This window comes from Vicugna pacos, chromosome 18 (assembly GCF_048564905.1).
Source record: "Vicugna pacos chromosome 18, VicPac4, whole genome shotgun sequence".
NCBI classification, from domain to species: Eukaryota; Metazoa; Chordata; class Mammalia; order Artiodactyla; family Camelidae; genus Vicugna; species Vicugna pacos.
Window position 1 is genome coordinate 4415879 of NC_133004.1, and position 21265 is coordinate 4437143.

Genomic DNA, 21265 nt, shown 5'->3' on the forward strand with positions numbered 1-21265 from the left:
ACAAATGATCAATGGGCACATGAAAAAATGCTCAATGTCACTAATTATCAGAGAAATGCCAATCAAAACTACAATGAGGTATCACCTCAAACCAGTCATAATGGCCATCATTCAAAAATCCACAAATGACAAATGCTAGAGAGGCTGTGGAGAAAGGGGAACCTCCTACACTTCTGGTGGGAATGCAGTGTGGTGCAGCCACTGTGGAAAACAGTATTGAGTTCCCTCAAATGTCTAGGAATAGACTTGCCATATGACCCAGGAATCCTGCTCCTGGGCATGTATCCTGAAGGAACCCTACTTCAGGATGACACCTGCATCCCAATGTTCATAGCAGCACTATTTACAGTAGCCAAGACATGGATACAGCCTAAATGTCCATCAGCGGATGACTGGCTAAAGAAGTGGTATATTTATACAATGGAATACTACTCGGCCATATAAACTGACAATATAGGGCCATTTGCAGCAACATGGATGCTCCTGGAGAATGTCATTCTAAGTTAAGTAAGCACGGTAACAAAGAATAAAGACAAGTTACCCACAGGTACACTTATTTTGATTAAAAAATCCACACAGAAAGCAAGTCACCCTCACGACTGCTGCCAGGAGGAGCATCTGAGTGTAATAGCCCAGCCAAGCAAAGTAGATTCCGAACTTCTCTCCTTAGAATTTCCTGCAGAAAGACAGAAGGAAGTTTCAGAAGACACAAATAATCACTCTGTAGCTTCATCCTCATGTTAATTTATTTTTTTCTTTTTTGGGGGGCATAATTAGGTTTATTTATTTGTTTTTAAATGGAGGCATTGGGGATTGAACCCAGGACCTCATGCATGCTAGACATGCACTCTACCACTGAGCTATACCCTCCCTCCATCATATTAATTTCTGATTCTAAATCAAGGGGGCTTTAAGTTTAAACCTCCGACTCAATTCACTCTTAAAACATATGCGTTATCATAGCAGCCCCCAAATTCTACCATGAAATAAGAAGTGTTTTATGTATCATAGAAGTACAGATCACTGGCTCACCTGCTGAAGAGAGATAAATGAGAACAGAGCAAAGGAGGGGACGAGGCCAACTCGAGAGCAGATGCAGGGGATCATCACCACTCACTGGACAGTCTGGCACATTCAACAAATCCCCCCAAAAATCATTCTTAACAGGCTTGACACAAGTGGACATCAACAAGTGGCTCAGTCATCTGCTCCTGCCTTATCTCGGGAAAGTCCCTGGAGCAAATGCATCATGAACCACAGATAATAAGGAAATGGCTGATAATGATAACAACTGGGAGTGCAATGTCTGTCTGACAAAATATTTATAAAACTCATTGTGGGAATGGGAGAGGGCAGGAGGGATGTGACTGAGGAAGACACTGCCCTGTATTCTTTGTATCTAGCACGTCTGTTGTTCCTAGGTTTTAAAACCTCTTCTCAGTTAACCTGGAGTAGATGGAACAGGCCAGGGAGGCAAGATTAGAAGAAAGGAGGCAGGGCATTAAGTGGTGCCAGGCTGATCCTAAAAGGGAGACCGACACAGACAGGCAGACACAGAGAGTTTAGGGATGAGGCGGAACAATGAGACGGTGGCTCAGGTGTGTCTTGCTGTTGCTGAACCTTCCCTCAACTGGCTCACTGATGACTTGGCAGTGCTGGGTAAAACCTGTGGATTTCCTCAGCTCTGAGTTCTCTCTGAGGCTTCCGGCTCAGTCTGGAGCTGAGATGAGTTCCGTGGGCTTAGCCTAGGGGGGACTCAGCTCCGAGAATAGCCTGGAATCCTGGAAAACTTCACGCAGGAACCCCGGAGGCTGGACCAGCACTCACAGGGCTGCTGTGAGACCAGCTCCATAGTCAGAGCCCTGGGCATGGACCATTCCATGGGGAAAAGGGCTGAGCCCGATGCCAAATCAGATAGGAGCGAAAAAGTGTGTTCATTCTCATGTGACTGGGCTTTGTGGCCTGGCTCACGGGTCGCAGGCTCAGGATGGTGTCTGGCAGAGAAAACCCTGGCAATGGGTTTGAGATGTCTTGGACTCATTCTTGTTAAGCTTTTTGTAATACATTCTTATCAACTATCCATCCTGAAAATGCCAAATTCAAAACTGAAAGAATGTTAGAAGTTGCCTGCTCTAACTGCCCAGTGGTAAACACACCCTGCTACAGTTAGAGAGCTGGTCTGGCAGCCTCTGCCTGTATATTTACAGTGACGGGGAGTTCATTACTTCCAAAGGTTACAAGTCGGCAGGAAGGTCAGACAGAATTTTTGAACCTTAAACAGATATCTGCCTCCTAGTCCTTGCTGAAAGGCAAGGAATAATGAGGATCCCTTCAAATGTAGTTTTGCCTGATTGTTATCTCTCTCTGTCAAAAGCACCCCAATTTTTTTTTCAAAATTCAGCTTTGATTTCTTTTTATCAAAGTAATGCCATACATTTAATAAAGAGTCAAACAGTTCTCGAACACCGATTGTAAAAAGGAGCAGTTCCCATCAACCGCCCCATTTCCTGGCCAGAAACAACCACGTTCAGCTCCTACTGCTGACTCTTGGAATACTTACTCCCTTTCTCTGACTAATATCCTTGTAACACAGCCTACTGACTTTTTCAGCTTTATGTATCACCTATTTAACTTTCTATTTTGGAAAATGAGGATTCAGCTCTCTTTCAAACCCCATCTCATCTACACACCCAAACCTTCATTCTTCCAACCTTTTGATACAATTACATTATAATTTTCATCAGCTCAGTATCCTTGATTTACATTATTATTACTCTGTACAGACTATTCAGAGCTGTAGCAATTTGTGCTAGTCTTACCTTTTCTTCCCTACTTCGTTTTCCTGGAGTTAATAATTGTCTTGGTTTTTCATAGCTTAGATTTCTGTGCACTTAATAATTCAACCTCAGACCTTCTCTTAACGAACAACTTTCACAATACTTTCCAATACATTGTCTACAAATTTCATCTCCTTGAATAAATCTCTTCAGATCTCCTTCCACATGGATTAACGACATGCTAGTCTTGTCACAGAGCTCATGGGGCCACTAGTGGGAAGTAACATGGGAATACATGGATCAGGATCAGGGAAAAGATCAACATAATTGCCTTAGCAATACATACTTAAAATAGTAGGAAAATTGTTTTCTTTACAAACACAAACACACACACAAACCCCAAAAGCCCATAAAGAATGATTAAAGAGTGGTCAAACCCATTGCCCTGCCTTCAAATTCTGTATAACATAAAACAAAAATAACAGAAGGAAGATATCATATAAATATGAATCTCAAGGGGGATTGGGTACACTCAGTGGCAGAGTGTGTGCTCAGCATGCTTAAGGTCCTAGATCCAATCTTCAGTACCTCCATTAGAAAAAAAAATTAAAAAGAAAAAAAATTATCAATTTTAAATATTTACATATTAACAAATATCCTCCTTTAAAACTGTGTTCTAAAGGATAACCCGGGTTAAGGAGAAAGTACCTCTTCATGACTGTGATCCTGCTGATAATTGAGGGAGGAAATTAGAGTATGACCACATGAAATAAAATTCCTTATGAAATAATGATCCCGGGTGACAATCATTATTGGCTGCTGTCATCACAAAAAAGAGAGTCAAATGTAATATTATGTACCTTATGACAGGAGTACAAAACTTCACATAACAATTATTTTTGCACAAAGTTGAACCTCAATCAGATCAAGCTTTTAGGGGAGGATTAAATCACTTAGCTAAAGCCAATACATAGGATGGAGAAACAAGTCTAACACCATAGGGGAGAATGAAATCAGCCAAACAGGAAATAGAGAAACCCCTCAGCAATTTCAAGGAAAATGAGAAACAGGAAAATTATAGATTAGAACGCACTTGAGAGATATGCTAGCTGCAATGTCTGAATCTTGTCTGGATCTTGATTTCAACCCCAAAACTACTTAAAAGTGTATTTTTGTGACAAGCAGGGAATTATTTTGTAACCCTAAAAAAAAGGAATATTCCAATTTTATTTGAAAGAGACCTTGTCATTTCACTAATGAAAGGTTAAGCTATGTAGGATTGTCTTCAAAATGACCCCATAGTGGGGGAGGGGAGGAGATGGAGATGAAAGATGCAACAACAGTGACTCTGAGTTTATAATTCTGGAGCTGGGTGACTGATAACACCCAGGCAGGCTGGCTGTACTGTTCTCTCTATTTCTGTACATGTTTGAATCTTTCCATAAAATGTGAAACAACAAATAGACTTCAGTGTTTTAAAACCCTCACTTTGAAAGTTAAGAGGTTTGCCCAAGTAGGTGGGCACCTGCATGGGGCACTGAGATAAGAAAGAACAGACACCTGGCTCCAGACCGACCTGGGGCTACCTTGATCCTCCTCTTCTCCTAACCATCCACAGCCAGCCCATAACTGCATCCCGTCAGCCCCACTCCCCAAATGCATTCCTCATTGGCTCCCACCATCTCTCAACTGGCCCAATCCAAGAGCCTCCTACCTGGCCTCCCTGCTTCCTGGGTCCCTGCCATACATTCTCCACATTATCTTTGCAAAATGTGAGTGAGAGAAAATTACTTAAGTGCTTAAGCTATCATGACTGCTTCTCACTGCGCTTAGAGTCTACACTCCTTTCCGTGCTCCTGATGCCCTTCTAAACCTCGCGTCTCATCACTCTCACCAGCGCTGGCTCCAGTGTCTCCACAAACCTGCTGAGCACATTTGTGCCTCGGGGCCAATGGACAAGCTGCTTCTATTCCATGGGTGACTTTTCCCAGATCTTCAAATTCCAGCCTCCTTATCGCCATCTCAGCTCACATGTAACCTACTCAAAGATAGCTTTCTTAACTCACTTCCCCCCGAGTCTCCCATCTCAACACTGTGTTATTTCTTCATTTCAATCTGACATTGTTTCCTTATTTGCACGATTATTTTTGTTTTCTCGGTTGTCCTTGGCCTCCATCCCCCCAGCAGCCTTGCCCAAACAGCATAAGCCCCCGGGGAGCAGCCGGCGCTGGTGCTCTGAGAAGACACATGCTGAGCGCGACATTACAATCACGTGGTGTAGTGAAACGGTGTCGAACAGCAGATACAGAAAAGCAGTGAGAATTTCTCTCTTATTTTATAATTTAAATGAAATATAACATTTACTCCTATGTAATGAAGAATTTGGTAGGTCTTTGTTCCCAGTTCCTAGGCAGCAACCGCTAAAGCCTCGAAATTTCCCAAGATAAGAGTGTCTTTGCTATTCATGGTGGAACCTTGGATGGCTTGTGTTCATGAGATGACTCAGGATGGGGACTGGCCAGCCAGAGACACCAACCATGTGATTAGAGGAGTGGGGCTTTGAGCTTTGTGACAAGTGAGTGGCCACCAGGAGAGGAAGGGGCTCAAAATTTAGGGCTAAGGAAAGGTTTGACTTACAGTTAGGGTTTGGGTTAGCCATGTCGGTAGTGACCCAATAAATCATGGCTTTGTAATAAAGCCTGCAGTAAAAACTTGGGGCAACGAAGCTCAGAGCTCCTGTGAGCTTCCTGGTTGGTAACACTCTTGGAGGACTGTCACACTCAGATGCCATGAGGACAACCCTGAGCCCTTCCCACTGGGGTGCTCTCCACAACAGCTCACCTGATGAGACCTAAGGGCTGCTGCTTGTCTGTGCTTCGAGGAGGAGCCCATTCCCTGTACAGAAGGCCCTGATCACTGGGGCAGCTGAGGTCCTCTGACGGAGGCTGAAGTGGCACTGGGAATCAGAAGCAAACAGGTGAGCGTCACTGTCACAAAATGTTCACATGTTCTGTTGATAAAATTTGGTGCTAACACTTCATGGTCATTTGTAAATAAGGGGCCCTCACTTGCCAGGAGGGATGGAGGTACCATATAATTTTTCATAATTCTCACCCAGGATTAATATTAACCCCTTGAGGGTCATTTGCAAACGTGGGTGGAAAGGAACGCTTGGATGTCACAGTCCTGGGACCACCGTGGGTACCTGGTGAGAGCCTTGCAGATGCTTAATGTTCTACAACCGGGCCAGTGTTCCACAGCAAAAATCTAGTCCACCCAAGTGCCCAAACTGCTGCAGTGGAGGGACACCTGATGGTCCAGCCCCCTCTTTGGACACCCGGAGGAACTTGGACCCTGACAGGTTAGGGGCAGGGTCAATTCTAAAACCCAGGCATTTTTGTCCCCACAATTCAGTAGTTATTCGGTGACAGCACATGGAATATAAACAACAAAGTAACTTGACATGATGTTATATATTTAGCTTACTCAAGAAACAAAGTTTAAATCCAGTCATTCTCCTTCCCACCTGACCTACTTTCCTTTGTCTTGTACTAGCACCAGATTATTACCCACCCAGCCTTAACAAGGGTCCTGACTCCACTTACCTCCCTCCCAAACACCACATGAGATGATTCCTCAGCCTGGATGTGGGACCAGCAATTACAAGAAGCTTTAGTGGAAAAGAACTGGTTATGCACAGATACCAACTAAACACTGTAGATTCCTGGTGTCCCACAATAGTAATCATGACAGCTGTTTGCAAGTGTCCCCAAAGTTCATTTAAGACTCTCACTGCTAATTTTGCTGGGACATAAATATGAAACATGTGGACTGCTGGGCTGGACTGCTAAGCTGGGTCTCTAATCCAGGAAGCTCAGTGTCTGCTCCCTGCACCCAGCTCCCTGTTCTGTTCATGCATATGCATCAAGAAGCTGTTTAGTGTCCATTTTAATATCTTAAACAGTGCATTTCAATATTGTCTTCATCCACAAATACGTGTACCACATAGTAGTAATGATCAATCTTAGTATTTGCTTTCTTTGGTCTTAGAGAGTCAGATAAATGGATAGCAAAGATAACAAAGTCATAGAGGGCTATAATATAGTATTTCCTTTATTTCAATGACAGGATTTATTTAAAGAGCTTAGATATAACATCCTTGCATTTATGGCATCATTAAGCATCTGAAGCTGTTACATTATAAAAACTTCATTTCTAGCGAGATGTTATCAGTTAGAGAAGAGCTCCTAAATTTGAGGGGTTGCTGTCATCTCAGACAGAGTCCCTAAAAAATGTCAGCAATCTGCAGTATTGCCATCATGACAAGAACCCAGACAGATGAAATTTGGAAAGCCCTGTGGCTTTCTAGTGTACAGACATAAAATGGTATTTCAGAGGGAAAAGCCTGAATTACAGAAAGTGATAAATGAAATGGTCTAACATGCATTTCCCTTTCAAAGAACTAATATGTCTTTTGTCGATAATAACATCTGTCAGTAATTATGAAAAGAGCTGACAGATGCATAGTACTTAATATAAGCCAGGGCAGTTGTATCACTGACACAGATTCATTAATCCCCATAGCATCTCTACGAGGTGGGTACTACAATTATCCCCATTTTATTGGTGAGGAACTTGATAGACACAGAGGGTAAATGACATTTACAAGGTCGACAGCGAGAAACCAACACAGGTGTTCCAGCTTGAGTCTACGCTCTTGGCCACTTCTCTTTTTTTTTTTTTTTTGGTGGTGGGGAGATAATAAGGTAATTCTGGTGGGGGGTGGGGAGGTAATTAGGGTATATGTCTATTTTAGAGGACGTGATGGGGGCTGAACCCAGGACCTTATGCTTGCTAAGCATGTGCCCATTCACTTGAGCTGTGCCCTCCCCTCTAGAGTCTATGCTCTTAGCTGCTAATCCTCACTGTCCCACATGGTAACTGTGGGGGAAGTACAGTTCATTCATTCACTCGTTAAACTCAGCCTTCCCGGTGCCTGAGATTCAGCAGTGAACAAGACAACATGTTTCCTGCCTTAAATGATCTTGTCGCCTCCTGATATATTATCTTCATTTTACCCAGGAAGAAACAAGGTCAAGAAGATTAGCCTTTTCCTGTTAACACCGGAGGAGACATGAGGTGCTTTATTTCAATTCTGCCATTTGACTTACACCATGGGGAGGGAAAGCTGCCTTGCAAATCCTGGAGCTCACAAACCTGTTAATCCTGAATTTTTTTTAACACTGTCCCTTACTTGATACTTGATCTGAGAAAGGATGAAGTAAACCTAAAAATGTTCTAAGAGAGCTTGTGGCTTATACAAGGTAACTAACCAGCCACTGTTTACTATCCTAACAGGAATCTGTAGGCATATTTCTTTTCTTTCTCTTTTTTCCTTTTTATGGGCAGCTTTTAAAAACCAAATCAAACCAACCAAACCAAATCACTGATAATTCAACAGCAGGTTCTAAATCACCCCCAAGACAGCAGCTAAACTCGGTTTAGACTTACAATGCGGTTTCTGGTGGTTGGATTGAAGAATGTATCTCTATCCTGAATATAAAAGTCTTTCATGGAGCTCTTCTCAAATAGGGCAATGAAAAACTCTTGTTCCGGTTGTTGATACTTTCATCCACTTGGAGGACTTTCATCAAACAGCGGAAGTTATTAAAGGCTGAGGACCGGGTTTTCAAATCATTGGGCTTCAGAGGCAATATTATGTGCAGTATCTCAGCGTATGTACAGAACACCTCCCACAGGGGGTGTACTTTTGCAAATACAAGCTTGTCATCCAAAACCTATATTGGGAGAATGAAAACACAAACCAGGAAAATATTTTCACATTTTTAGTATACAGATTTTTCCTACGTTGCTGGTAGTTAAAGCACTTGTGCAAACACACACATATGTCACACTGGTAAAAGTGAAGATATAATAAAAATAGATTTGCAATACATCATACATTTTTGCCTTAAAGATAATTTCTTTGTTGAAATTACTGAAAAGTTTTTTAAATTCCTTACAGTTCCTTCATAAAATAACCAATGTTTTAGATAAAGAAAAGCAAACTTGTTAATTTTTAGTCCAAATTAGTAACTAAAAATAGAAACACCAAAATATTCTTTGCAGTGGTATTGTAATGACAATTTTTTAAATTTCTGAAACCTAGAACTATTTACATATCTGTTCAATATATTGTTAAACAGCCATTAAAAGGGATTTAAAAGATTTATATTTATTGATATGGAATATATAATAAAAGGAGAAAACAAAAAAATGTGAAATAATAATTTTCCTTTTTGGAAGGGAAAAATATCTTCATTTGAACAAAAAAAAGTTTAGAAGGATTTTATGATCCTTTATATATAATTAAGGTACAGATGGTTTTTAATTCCACTGTTCTTTCACTTTCAATTTTGGGGGTAACTTTTTATAATAAAAAAATCTTTAAAAAGGTTCTTGCATAAATACATTAATAGATATATTTATGACTATATTCTCTGGCTATTAAAAAAGATCTCCTAGCTGTGGATCTGAAACTTACATTCCATAATGCAGATTCTGACTGACTCGCCTCCCAGCCCACAGCAAAGGCACGGCTAGTGTGACATGTTTCAAATACCATTCCAAGGAACATGCAGGCTCCCAGCCAATGGCTGCAAGGGGACTGACACTGATCTGGTTGCTCCCAGCTGCAGACCATCACAGATGAGGTTAGATCCACAGGCTCATATTTTCTCTGTCAAAAGAAATCAGAAAGTGTTAGGCTTTTACTTACACCAGGGAACAAGAATTTGTTTTTTTATGCAAAAAAATAACAACAAACCAATTTGAACCTGATGAAAAGACATTTACTCAAAACAGCACAGTAGCAATGAAGGTGCTCTGGCAGACAGGGACTTGTTGGATTCCTGTGAGTGCTGGACTCCTCACATGGAATTTCCTTGGCACTCCAGAAGGCCTGTGGTTGTCCTCATGGGTTTGTGGCCATAAGTGGCGCACAAAAGTCTCTGGCTTTGCCACAGTTTCAAAGCCTTTTTGGCTTATGAAAGGTTTTGCCCTCAAATGGAGTTTTCTTGAGTCCAGTCACTGATGTCATTTACCAGAGTTACAGTCCAGATCTGATATTCTAGACTCTTAATATCTTGCAGACATTCAAATGGTTCAGGTTTGGATGTGTATTCACCTCTGCAGGCCTGGACCAAATCCGATAAAGACACCCGGACAAGTTCAGCAAAATACAAAGAAATTTTTCTCTCTGCAAGACTGAAATGTCTGTGAAGCTATAAAAACATCTGCACCTACAAAAATAGGGAACCAACTCATCAATAACATATCTATCCATAATGCATGGACATTCAAAATAAATAATTTTCTCCTATTAAATTCTATCTTGCTTTTGCCAAACTGTGTCCTAAACTGAAAGGAAAGTAGGTAAATGTAGAGAATTTTTTACCTTTTAAGAGAAAAAGGAACCCTCCTACTCGGTTGGTGGGAATGTAAATTGGTGCAGCCTCTATGGAGGACAGAAAAGAGGTTCCATAAAAAAATGAAAATAGACTTCCGTGTGATCCAGCAATCCCATTCATGGATATATGTTTGGAGAAAAATTTAATTCAAAAAGACACATGCACCCCAATGTTCACAGCAGCACAATTTAAAATAGCCAAGACACTGAAACAACCCAAATGTTCACTGACAGATGACTGGATAAAGAAGTTGTGGTATATTATATATATATATATATATATATATATATATATACATGTATGCATATATATACACACGCATATATACACATGAACACAAACACAAATGGTATACTGTTCAGCCACTAAAAAATAAAATAATGACATTTGCAATAACATGGATGGACCTACAGGGTATTATGCTAAGTGAAATAAGTCAGAGAAAGAAAAACAAATATTCTATGTATTAACTTATATGTATATCTAAAAAATAAAACAAATTAATGACTATAATAAAACAGAAATAGACTCACAGGTACACAGAACAGACTGGTGGTTACCAATGGGGAGAAGGAGAAGAGGGGAGGCAGGAAGGGGTTAGGGGATTGAGAGGTAAAAATTACTAAGTATAAAATGGATAGGTTACAGGGCTGTATCATACAGCACAGGGAAATATAGCCATTATTTTATGGTGACTTTAAATGGAATATAATCTATAAAAATGTTGAGCCTCTGTTTTGTACACCTGAAACTAATATGATGCAAATCAACTACTCAATTACAAAATTTTTAATCAAAGTTTTCTTTTCATATTATTTGCAATAAGTTAGAAGCCAGCACTGTCAACAGAAACATAGTGCAAGTCACAATTTTCCAGTAATCCCATTTAGAAAATAAAAAGGAACAAGTGAAATTAATTCCAGTAATAATTACATTTATCCCAAAATATCCAATATACTATCATTTCAAAAGTGTGATTGACACTTTTAAAACTTATTAATAATATTTTACATTATTTTTGTTGTACAAAGTCTTGAAAATCTATTATGTATTTTCCACTTATAGAACATCTCAATTCACAATAGCCACATGTGGCTGGTGGCTACCATACTACACAGACCAGATTACACCATTCACACTTCTGATAAATTAACTGCTCTTATTTATTTAAAAAACTTGCAGAAAAGGGTTTAGATATTCCCTCTATCAAACAAAGCAACCTTGACAGGTGGGGATTATTTTCATTATAAAGTGAAAAATAAAGGTAAGTGAGCCATGCTTACATGTATGTTAAGGTAACAATACCTTCTTAATTCATTCAGGACTTTACAATCTTTCTTCATATGCCAAGGATTCACTGTCACTGCGCAATGTTTTTCACTACTATCATCTTTGTGATTGAGAGGCTTCTGATGACCCTGCTTTGTGCTTCTGTACATAAAGTAACAAAACAGAGAAAAAGACCTTATTAAAGATAATTTAGGGGGGAGGGTATAGCTCAAGTGAAAGATCATGTTCTTAGCATGCACAAGGGCCTGGGTTCAATCTCCAGTAATTCTTCTAAAAATAAAATAAATAAATAAAAACCTAATTACCACCCCCCAGCAAAAAATTAATTTATTACTTTAATTAAAAGTTTAAAAAAGATAATTTAGTGCAGGCTTATCAGGCTACAAGAGCTACAATGAATGCCCCCACCCATTAATTTAGAAGAAGTCTCACAGTATTTCTCAACATAAAGGCTAAAATATAATTGAGAACACTTCCTGATGGTCAGCATCATTTTAACAAAAATGTAGATAATTACGTCCCTGTTGTCAAATTTCTGTCAGAGTTGGGCATGGAACATTTAGTTAGTAAAAGTGACTTTGCAGCTCTCTTTGAAAGAAATGCTGAGAAATGATCTTTTCTGTTGGAAATTAGCCTGCTTTTAAATTCTTCAGTAGGCATAAGTGTTTACAAACCAGGCAGGAACTGGATTATATTTTACATGTACTTTAGAAACTGATTTGAATTTTGCCCTCTACCTGCAAGGCTATTTCTTAGGTAATAACATAAGCAGGCCACTATACTAAATTTTGTTTCCCTGTTTGCTTAATCCTCACAACAACTCTGTAAGCTGCTATTATTACCCCCATATAACAGATAAAGAGCTTGAGGCAGAAAATAATTTGGGTAACTTGGTAAATGGTGGAGCTGGGTAAGACTGCAGCCAGTCTGACACTCAGGTCCATTCTTCTCACCAATGTCTGATACTGCTACCTACATTCAGCAATGACCGCTAATTTCATATTTAAGTGTGTCATTTCTAAAAGTGCAAAGCTATATTAGTACTGCTGTGTAAATTATCCGTTTGAGATGTGATTGCCAAAAAAAAAAAAAAGAAATAAAATCAGGGTGCCACTGAGGGGGGGCAAACTGCATATGGACGGACACAAGGGACTTTGTGAGGAAAAAGTTGCACAAATCTAGAAATAGCTAAAATGGCTGACTTGTACAATTATAATGTGTGAATTTTATGGCCTGTAAATTACACCTTAATACAGATATTAAATTAAGAAACTGGGATACAAAATTAAGACTAAAACACATATATAAATCACACAAAGAACAACAGGCAAATATCATTATTTACTGCACCATTGTCCTTGATGCAGCTTCCTATCCTCACCCATTCCTGAAAGGATGATTCATTTTTAAAATAGTCTTTTAATTTATTCAGCAAATAATTTTTGATTGCCTACTATGTACCCAGGACTAGTCTAGGCAGTTGGAATAGATAAATAAACAATACAAAATCCTGTCCTCACGGAGCTTTGTTGGAGTCTAGCTGGGATGGGGGTGGAGATGACAATTCACACAACAGAACAGCAGAGGAGGTGGCATGTTAGGAAAGAGGAACCATGGAAAAATCAAAAAAGGGCAAGGTAAAGAGAGTTTAGGGTATGGGATGAGGGTGATGTTGTATTAAATACCAGAGCAGGCCACACTGAGGACTGAGGTTAGAACTAAGACTTGGAGGTGAGAAGTCCCAGGTGGACGGAATAACCATCACCGAGGCCAGCGTGCACTTCGCATGTTCCAGAATGGGGGCACGGCTGGAGCTGCGGAGAAGGGTCAGTGCAGATCCTGTATGGCCTTGGAGGACGTTGTAAGGACTGTGGCTTTTACCCAGAGTGAAATGGGGAGGCACTGCAGAAGGACGACACAATCTAACTTAGGTTTTCGAGGCTCACTTGACTGCCAGGTGAGAATAGTCGAAACGGGTCAGAGATGAAAGGAGGGAAGCCTCTGAGAAGGGCTGTGCAGGAGGAGAGGACAGTGGCTCAGGGTAGGGAAGCAGCAGTGGAGGCAGGAACCATGGTGAGAAGTGGCTGGGTTCTGGATATGTTTTAAAGGCAGTGTTAAACCAGATCTATTGACAGAATTCATGTGGTATGTCAGTGAAAGTCAGAATAACTCCAAGTTTTTTGACCCAAGCAGCTGGATGGATTAAGTTTCCACTAACTGAATGGGGGAGGTTGCAGGAAGAACCAGTTTGGGGTGTAGGAGAACAAAGAGCTCAGTTTTTACACATGTTGCTTTTAAGATATCAGAGTTTCAAGTGAAGATGTCAAATCAGCAGAAGATTGTAAGAGTCCAGAGTTGGAGAGAAAAATTCTAGCAGGAGACAGAAATGTGGGAATCATGGGTCACACAGGTGGCACAGGAAGACATGAAACCCAGGTACTCAAACATTAAGATAACCTGGCATTAACCATAGAAGTTGTCCTTGAGGGCCTGCCTACTAGGTGTGGATATCAGTCCTATTTCCTGACCACTCGAGTTTTAAAAAGCAACTTACAAATTAATTCGTGCAAGACACTGCCTCCAGTGGGTGGGTCCAGAGCTGGAGTGGGAGAATTGGATGGTGCACACTACTCCCTACAGTAGAATGTGTGTGTGTGTGTGTACACATGTGTGTGTGCGCAGGGGGATGAGATACACCTGGCTTAAGAAAAAGAGCTAGTAAGTCTAGAAGCTGAAAGATGAAAGAACATCCAGATATGGTAGAGGGAACAGGGGAAACACTGTGTACTGTAAGACATATCCCCATAATGCCATTTCCCACCATCCTTTCATCAGGAACACAGTTGGAAAGGGGGGAATTATGTAGATACGTGTGATGTACACAAACTTTCTGAGTATGTAACACAGAATATCTACATATGTAGCAAGTTAGTGATATTTATATATGCTTCAAGTTTAAAAACAAGTTCACAACAGAGGGAAAATAAAATACTGAGGAGTGGTAGAAGTATCATAGAAGGCCTTTCAATGCTCAGAATGGAAGCAAAAGCAGCTTCACCCAACAAAGAACGTCAATAAGAGTCAAGAATGTTTATATTTGCTTAAGAAATTGAGAGTTACAACTTCCTGCTTTAAAGAATTAACATAAGATAGATACCACACTATAAGCAACGTCTATACTGGAGCTTTCTTAAAGCTATTTTAGTTCCTGCTTGTTCTGATGTACTCCAGACACTCTGCAAAGAAAACCTTCTATTCAAAGGCTTAAAGGAATAAAATAAGAAATAACACTGCATTCTTTTCAGTGGTCTCTGTACTGAAAGTCACTTGCAAATGCAGCACCCTGCCACAGGTCCACATTTTTAACAATAAAGACCTTTGCGCAATTTTTCAATTGCTATGTGACTTTGGGTCAGTCTCTCACTAAGAAGCAGAATGGAGTACCAGAAAATAACACATCAGGTCTAAAACTACAGATGTGGGAGATGAACCTACACCAGGAAACAGCTAAGTGGGAGGGTAAGGTTTACCTTTTAAGTTACCGTAAGTGCAGTTACACCTGCTCCCTGCTTCCCCTGTGAAGTGAAGAGCTAGTCTTTTCCAGAAAAGCTCTCATTCTGAGAACTGTCTTCTTTAAAATATTCGGAGATTCTCTTTTAAGGTTCTTGCACTTTTAAGCCTTTCCCCAACTCTACATCCTATAACAAGTGTAAAAATTATCCTATAGCCTATTGTTACAGAACATACTCTACAAAAGCTGAGGTTTCCCAGGGTTTGGATCCCAGAACTCTGCTACCAGATAATCCTAAAGCTTTCCTTCCATAACAGTGTCTTCCGCCAATTCCCAGCTGTGGGCAAATTCGGCTTCCCAGATCAGGTAACTTTCTAACTCTGCCTACGAACACTCTGCTGCCAGGAAAGGAACTCTCAGACAGAAAGCACACAATGCCCCTAGTGAGGGTTGCCTCCTTCAATCAATCAAGATGCCATCACCAAGCAAATATTTAAACCTACTGCAAAACCTCTAAAGACATCTTACAAACAATATAGTTTGTATAGATGCATACTATTTGCTCTGGAATAGTGATTTCCAATGGAAGGAACAAAGGACCACATGACCCAAGCAATTTTTTAAAACTGCACATAACCATCCCTCTTCACGTGAGGATTCAGGCAAGACGGTCTTACAGGCCTAGGTGTAACAGAATGACAGCACCTCTAGGAGTAGGTTGAAAAGCAGCGAGGTAGACTTCTAGTGAAAGGGGGTGATGTAATAGGCCCCATCGCCCACTTACCTACCAGCACAGGACAGTCATCTCAGATCGAGAACAAACACTTTGGGAAACAGAGGTTGTTTATATTTTTATGGTATTCTGGTGGAAATAATGCCCTGAGTCATGTGAAGTTGTGGCTGCAAAATTGAACAGGGGACTGGACATTTTCACATTCAGGACAAAAATAGCCCCTGGATAGCCACCATATCTGCTCTCCCCTTTGCCTGTTCACCCCAAAAGCTGCAGGACTCTCCTGCTTGCAATGACACCCACCACTTCTCACAAATTCTTGCCAAGTTCACATCAGCAGCTGGTGGTGTCAAAGTCACCATTTGTACTGCTATGAAGTCCCTCCATTTCTTTATATCCCTTCTATTTTCTCTGTTGTCTTCCTAGCTACACTTGCATTCACAAGATAGTTACCGCACTAACATTGCCTCTGTAATCAGTCCAGGATATAGGAAGTAGAGATTCAACTGTAACCAGTCCCAGAATACTTGTCATGCCACACTAGTGTCCCAAAAAATACTCTGGCATCCCTCATCTCACTCAAAGAACCACTGCATTACTTAGAGGTTGTAAAATTAGAGGGCTTTCTCTACTGGGAAACACTGTGGCTTGTGGTAGACTTGTGATTTCAGTTTTTGCAACTACTTACAGGCAAAAAGACATGGCCCGCAAATTTTCTTCAAGTGTTTGGTATTTAAACTTTCATTAGATACAGAGCCGGTGGACTAACCGTAATCTAGGAACATATGGTCATATTATCAAATAATGTTCATGTCTACCTTACAGACATGTAAGAACTTGGATTACACCTGCAAGCCTCTAGGACTTTAGAATTAGATGTGAAGCATCCTGTGAGATAAAAAACCTCCTATCCAGTCACAGAACACAATTACAGACAACATGACACTAATGTCACTGAATACATTAGTATAGTCCATGTATGGTTAAGTTACATCTCCAATTTCTCAGAGCTGGAAAGGAGATGTCTAGAAAAGCTGGAAAAGCCCAATTACCAAAACAGCTCAAAAGTTAATGCAGACTCCTGCACCTCCCAGAGCAGAGGGCGGAGGGAGCATTGCCCAACACTCTGTCCTCCCCCAGGATGTGGCATGTGGGGAAGCAGGCAGGAATGGGTGGCTGGGACTCGGAGGTGGAGAGGTGATGAAAGCAAGAGTGGAACTGCTCTGGTCCTAGAACAACAGAGATGTAAAAACTCGGCTTCAGTTCAACCAACTCCCTCTCCCACTTTCCCTCCCACCTACGTGACAAACAGAGCACAGCCAGGCACTTTCTGCCCATGACGGTGACTACTAGCAGGAAAGGGACCAGGATAAAAGCATGTCCTATAAAAGATCAGTCTGATTTTAAGGCTATGTTATAAACAATGAACAGCACTGTCAGAGTGGGACACTTGTGTGGCGCTCAAGTAGGGAGGAGGAGGTTGAGGATCCATTTCCAGCACTTCCATGTCTTTTATCACTCCTATTTCTGACCTCTCCTTTGCCACTTTTTGAAGCACTGCCATCACTGGCAGGTAAAGGGGCAGCAATGTGACTTGGCCGTTTGGCTGATGGGGCTACATTTCCCAGCAGTGGAATGAAAAGGCACTGGAAGAGGATCAGCTGGAAGATGTGAACTGCGGTCCTGGCCTGTGCCAAACACTAACCAGGTGACCCTGGGTTAGGCTCTTAGTCTCTCTGGGCTTCCGGCTGTTTACTTATAAAAGAAGGTTTTGTCATTGCACAAATATATCCAATATGAAATGTAACATGAAAGTCAAACATAATGACATCTCACCTGCTTGCTTCAGGGAACTGTACAAGCACTGAACACTATGTGAATGTAAACACAGTCTTAAGAAAACTATTGAGGTAAAGCACTAAACTGAACATGGAGATAAAGTTTTATGGATTTTCTTGGCTTTCTTTTTTAATTGCAACACTGAATTAATAGTTATTAGCTATAATCCACACCACCACCACTGCGAATAAATAAAGAAGATAAGCACTGCCTGGATGCCTGTTATTGCCCGATGCTAAGCAGGGTGAGGGGTATAAAGGAGGCTGAACAAGTGAGTCTTCTCCAGTTACCAGCTAAGTGAGGAGACACATTGGAAACCACCCAGGAATGGTACCAAGTCAGTACTCAAATCCAAGATTACAGACTACTGATCATAAACAGTACAGGAATACAAAGAGGAGCTAGAAGTATTTGGAATAAATAGGGAAGACTCTATGAAGGGCATAGGGCTCCAACTAGTTCTCAGGGCAATTCTAAGCTGTTTTAACTGAGGACTGGATAGGAAAAGGCTGGTGACTCCTGGTTTTTAATAAGGCACAGGTTACCCTAGGAGGCTAAGTTACATAATGATTGGAACAAATAAGGTAAGTCCAAAATGATGAAGGGTCGAGACTCCCTGGCTGAGATCTGGTTGTGTTAAGTCTTTGACTTGACTGTAGATGTGGGAGCACCAAAACTGTAGGTTGACTGAAAGGGGGGGAGAGAATATCCAAGAATTCAGCAGAAGGAAAAATTCATGTATCAGGGATGAAAGCTCTTCATCAGAGTATCAGCAATCAGAATAGACACTTGAAACCAAAAACATACAGTTCAAGAAGCTGACAAAATGTGGAGGGTGGTGAGAGAAAGATAAATCAAAGACCACTCCAAGCCTTTGTGTATTCAAGACCGAAAGAATGATTATCCCACTGAATAAGTGGAGACGCTGCAAGAAAAAAGATTATGAAATCAGCTTTAGACATGTTGAATCTGACGTATGAGCTAAGAGTAGGTTTTCTCTAAGAAGCTCAAAATTCAAAACTGAAGCACAGATGTTGAGTACAGGCTTAAGATGCAGATGGACAAGACATGATAAATCTCCTAAAAGAAAACATAGGCAAAACATTATCTGACATAAATCTTAGCAACATTCTCCTAGGGTAATCTACCCAGGCAATGGAAATAAGAGAAAAAATAAACAAAAGGGACATAATTAAACTCATAAATTTCTTCACAGCAAAGACAACCATAAGTAAAACAAAAGGAAACAACAACCTACGAATGGGAGAAAATATTTGCAAATGATACGACTAACAGAGGCTTAATTTTCAGAATATATATAACAGCTCATACAACTTAATAACAAAAAAACAAACAACTCAATCTTAAAATAGGCAGAAGACCTAAACAAGCATTTCTCCAATGAAGACACAAATGGCCAATAGGCACATGAAAGAATGCTCGATATCACTAATAAACTGAGAAATTCAAATCAAAACTATAATGAAGTATCAGCTCCCATCATTCAGAATGGCCATCGCTCAAAAGTTCATGAATGATAAATGCTAGAGAGGCTGTAGAGTGAAGAGTACCCTCTTACACTGCTGGTGGGAATCTAGTTTGGTGTAGTCATTATGGAAAGCATGGAAATCCCTGAAAAAACTAAAAGTAGACTTACCCTATGACCCAGCAATCCCACATCTGGGTATATAACTGGAAAGAACTCCAATGTGAAAAGATACCTGCACACCAGTATTCACAGCACCACTGTATACAAGAGCCGAGACATGGAGGAAAGCTAAATGTAGCAACAGATGACTGGATAAAGAAGTTGTGGCATATTTATACACTGGAATACTACTCTACCATGAATAGGACAAAATAAAACCATTTGCAGCAACATGGATGGAGCTAGAGATCGTCATTCTAAGTGAAAGCAGCCAGAAACAGAAAAATACCAAATGATACCACTCATATGTGCAATGTAAAAAAAGAGAGAAAAAGACACTGTGAACTCATCTACAGAACAGAAACAGACTTGCAGACTTAGTAAACAATCAAGGTTACCAGGGAAAGGGGATAGGAAGGGATAAATTTGGGAGTTCGAGATTTACAAATGTCAGCCACTATATATAAAAAGAGATTTTAAACTAAGTTTCTTCTATATAGCACAGAAACCTATGTTCATTATCTAGCAATAACCTATAATGAAAAAGCTGATACAGCCACCAACTGAGGAAGCAGGAGAAGAAAGGAGAGTTAGTTATGCGGGGCTAGAGCCCACTTCTAAAATCCTTGTCAGCCACTGAGGCTGCCCCGAGTACACTGAGCTTTCCTCCCAGGGACAGGCTGACATGACATGCGTCCTGCAAACCTGGGGCAGCAGAGGCCGTCCCCAGGTCTGGCCCTAGGGGAGATGGGAGCAAGTCCACCTGCTCCCCTTGGGGCAGCACCCCTCCCTGCAGCCCCCGCCACCTGACTGCACCACGCCTGCATCTCAGGAAACCACTGACTTGAAAACAACTGATCCACGAACCTGGGGCAGCGGCAGGGAGATGGGCAGCGACCTGGCAAGCTGGTAGACTTGCCCCCATCTCCCCCATGGCCTGTCCAGGGCTCGGCCTCTGCTGCTCCAGGCACGGTCCGCAGGTCAGCCTGCTCTCGGGAGGAGGGCACGGTGTGGTTGAAGGCAGTGGCGGGTTATGGGGTCTGCCCATGGGAGCCCTTGGATTTGCTTCAAACTCCCCAGCGCATGGCCTGAGCTTGGCCTCTGCTGCCTCAGGTTCGTGGAACTCAGGTTACAGGTCAGCCTGCTCCTGGAAGGCGGGTGCTGTGTTGTCAGGGAAAGGCGGCAGCTGCGATGGCGGGATTGGGGCTGCCCTGTGAGAGCGCGGGGGTTGCAACAATTTCCCGCTGCTGCTGCAGCCATCCCAGCACACTCATCGCACCGAGCCCATCTCCCAGGAGCAGACTGACCTGTAACCTGAGTCCCACTAACCTGGGTCTTTAGAGGCCGCCCCCAAGGTCAGGCCGCAGGTAAGATGGGAGCAAATCCATGGGCTCTCATGGGGCAGTCCCCATTCCATCCGAGGCCCCGCGACCGCACCGCACCCACCTGCAAGGAGCAGGCCATCGTCTGAGGGCCAGTCGGAGATGCTCTGGAACCGTCCGGCGCCCTCCCAACTCCCGGGGCTGTACCTGCTCTCCTAAACCCGTGTATAAGCGGCGGCAAAAACACGGTGTTCAGGAACTACTAATACCGGGGTTACCACGAACCACAGCGGCGGCTGGGACCCGCCTCAGGGTCCTAACGGGACGCGCGGCCGGGACCTCACCTCCGCACCCCTCCCTGGGCGCCTCCTCAGCTGCACAGCCCAGGCGTCACCCGCTGGCTCCCCGAGCAGCGCGCCCCCACCAGCGCCCTCTTAACTGTCCGGCAGCGGCAGCCGAGCCGCGGGCAAGCGGCGGCCCAGGCCCCAGGCCGTGTTCCTCTTCCAGGAGCTGGTCCAGGAGTAACCGGCTGCCGCCAGCTTCCACGCGTTCTGGGTGGGTTCCGGCGTCCGCGCGTCTGTCCGTCTGCGCGTGCGCGCCCCTCCTCCTCCCGCCCGCAGCGCAAACTGCTCGGGTGGGTCTCCTGCTTTACCGGCCCTGGCCGCTGGGGCCGGGA

The 21265-nt window shown here is 42.2% G+C and overlaps 2 long non-coding RNA genes across 2 annotated transcripts; both read right to left on the reverse strand.

The window, feature by feature from the left end:
• Positions 1-1148: 1148 nt before the first annotated feature.
• LOC140686880 (uncharacterized) lies at positions 1149-8437 on the reverse strand. The gene is made up of 3 exons (XR_012060859.1): positions 8289-8437; positions 5619-5733; positions 1149-1233 (listed from the first exon to the last, which is right to left on the reverse strand). It is a non-coding gene; the product is annotated as an uncharacterized lncRNA (long non-coding RNA).
• LOC140686875 (uncharacterized) lies at positions 8426-20965 on the reverse strand. Its single transcript, XR_012060854.1, has 5 exons — positions 20934-20965; positions 11530-11677; positions 10234-10293; positions 9322-9516; positions 8426-8575 (listed from the first exon to the last, which is right to left on the reverse strand). It is a non-coding gene; the product is annotated as an uncharacterized lncRNA (long non-coding RNA).
• Between the last annotated feature and the right edge of the window lie 300 nt (positions 20966-21265).